Source organism: Triticum urartu, chromosome 7A (genome assembly GCF_056163025.1).
Source record: "Triticum urartu cultivar PI428250 chromosome 7A, HENAU_Tu73, whole genome shotgun sequence".
NCBI lineage: Eukaryota > Viridiplantae > Streptophyta > Magnoliopsida > Poales > Poaceae > Triticum > Triticum urartu.
The window spans coordinates 53,000,376-53,002,971 of NC_141879.1; the positions used below are offsets into that span (position 1 = coordinate 53,000,376).

The window sequence follows — 2,596 nt, forward strand, 5'->3', positions numbered from 1 at the left end:
TCTGCAGCAAATGTTGCAGATACATACAAAACAGATCCATCTGCTCCAGCATATGTTCCTTGAGATCTGGCAAACGCATAGAGATCCCAACACTAATATCGTCTGATGTTTAGTACAATTTTTTTATTGTGTGTGCTGTCGTTGAGATGAACCAACACAATATCATGACCCACTTATTGGTAGCAAGGACTAATTGAGAATAATATAGTTTGGTGGTGGATCTTCACAGAATTTTGTCATCTTCAAGGCAAGTGTATGTTGCTCTGCTGTCATCTCATCGTTTCATTCATCTATGAATGGGTATATGGGCCTGTTGAAACTGTCTTAATATAGCAGGCAACTCACACACACGAGAGGATTGTTTTCTGTGTGTGTTAGATGATGTGCATGATGAACCCTCTTCATGCTTTGCCGCTGGCATGCTACAGCCGTGTCTTGTTAATTTGTGGCAAACTCATCTGGACGAGGGTGTCTTGGTTGGTGCCTGTTGGTCATTGACTTCATCAACATGTTCCAGGTCTTGCAGGTTGTGCTATCTGTTAGATTACATTTGTACTGCTGTGAATATTGTAACGTAGCTCCAGGTTTATAGGATCAGGACCACGTCTGGCCTGCGTGCCCAAGTGTAGGACGCGCGGTTCCTTCTCCTCACCCTTCCAGAGTCAATCTGTACAACAGTGAGTCAATCAAGGAAATCACTTTCCAACTTGGTATCAGATATTAGGACTCCCATGGCCGAGCCAATCTATTCCTCCACATCCTCCGCTGCTCGGGACTCCGGTGCTTCGCCGACCTCCCTCTCCTCCACGGCGCCTGCTGCCACCTCTGGCTCGTCCTCCTCTGCGGCAACCTCGCCGCCGTTCATCTTCGGGACCACCCCCTCTCTCCTGCATGGTACCCCCCTTCCTCTGGATCTCACTTCGCCCCCCTCTTCACCTCCACCCCCTCGGCGTCGGCACCGCCGGCACCTCGCAACCCCATCTACCAGGATCACATCACGAACTACATAAAATTTCTCCTCAATCCCGCTGACCACAACTACCACAAGTCGAAATCCTTCTTCCTTATGGTTCTGATCCGCTATGGCGTTCTGTTTCTCATCGAGAATCCCCTTCCCCCCAATGTCGACCCCTCCCATCTTGAGCTCGATGCCCACGTCGCTCTCTGGATCTACGCCACCCTCTGAGATTCCATGGTCGATCACGTGGTCGGCGCCACCACCACCTCGCCCTCTGGAAGAAGATCAAATATTTATTCCTTGGCAATCGAGCTGCCCGGTTTATGATCCTCAACCGGCAGTATCGTAACCTCAAACAAGGGGATCTCTCTGTGTCTGAATATGCACGCCGCATGAAACTTCTCACCGACGGCCTCGCTGACATCGAACATGCAGTCACCGAGACTGACCTCACCACCCAATTTCTTCATGGCCTCGACAAGCGTCTCGACACCATTCGCGTCGTTCTCGGCGATCAAGGGCTCCCCTTTGACACGGTTCTCTCCCGGGTTGTCCTGGCTGAGGAATCCCAGGCGCAATGCGCCGCCGAGGAGAGTGCCTCGGCGTTTGCCTTTCCTGTTGGTGACCGCGGACAAGGCAGCAGCTCCGGGGCGGGCGCCCATGGCTCTGGTGACAGCGACCAAAGCAGTGGCTCCTCCTAAGACTGCGCCCAGGGCTCTCCTCATCAACACCAGCAACCCTCTGGACGTGGTCGCGGTGACCGCTTCGCCGATGGTGACCGTTGCCGTGGGCGTGGGCGCGGCGACTCTGCTGGTCGTGTCCAGCCCTCCCAACCCCTGCACTCGCCGTTCACCGGCTACTTTGCACCGTACGGCATGGCGTTGCCCTACTCGCATGCCGGCTAGGTTCCTCCCAACGCCGCTGGTGTGCTTGGTCCGCGCCCCGGCGCCCATGCCCAGGCGTACCCCATGTACCCGCCTTCACCACCGCCAACGACGCCCTACTACCCCCCGCGCCGCCATCCTGGGAGCACCTGGCTATGCTTCACGCCGCCTACAGCAACTCCGGCATCACCAACCAGCCCGCTCCTGAGTGGTACTTGGACAGTGGCACCTCTTCGCACGTGACCGGCACCCAAGGTATCTTAACCTCGTCTAGTAATTCATTACAGCATGTTCCTTCTAGCATACTTGTTGGCAATGGGCAACACATTCCTGCCACAGCCACTGGCTCCACTACACTCCATCCTCACGATTTTCGCCTCACGGATATTCTTGTCTCTCCACATGTTGTTACTAACCTTATTTTTGTTCGCAAATTTACCAAAGATAACTCATGTTCTGCTGAATTTTATTCATGTGGTTTTCTTGTGAAGGATCTTCACACTCGGAAAGTTCTCATGATCTCCACTAGTACGGGCGACCTCTACCCCTTCTATGGCAATAATCCAACCAAGGCGTCCGCACTCCTCACCACTACTTCGGATCTATGGCATCGTCGTCTCGGGCATCCCGATGCTCACACTTTTTCTACTATTTCTCATGATTTTCTTAGCGATTGTAATAAGGCTCCTCATGTACCCTGTAGTGCTTGCCAACTAGAGCGTCAACCACGCCTCCCCTTTTCTTCTCCCCATAG

General features: G+C 53.4%; 1 pseudogene; it reads left to right on the plus strand.

Annotated features, from left to right (window-relative positions):
• The first annotated feature begins 731 nt into the window (after positions 1–731).
• On the plus strand, positions 732–1,659 carry LOC147957641 (uncharacterized; annotated as a pseudogene).
• Positions 1,660–2,596: the final 937 nt, after the last annotated feature.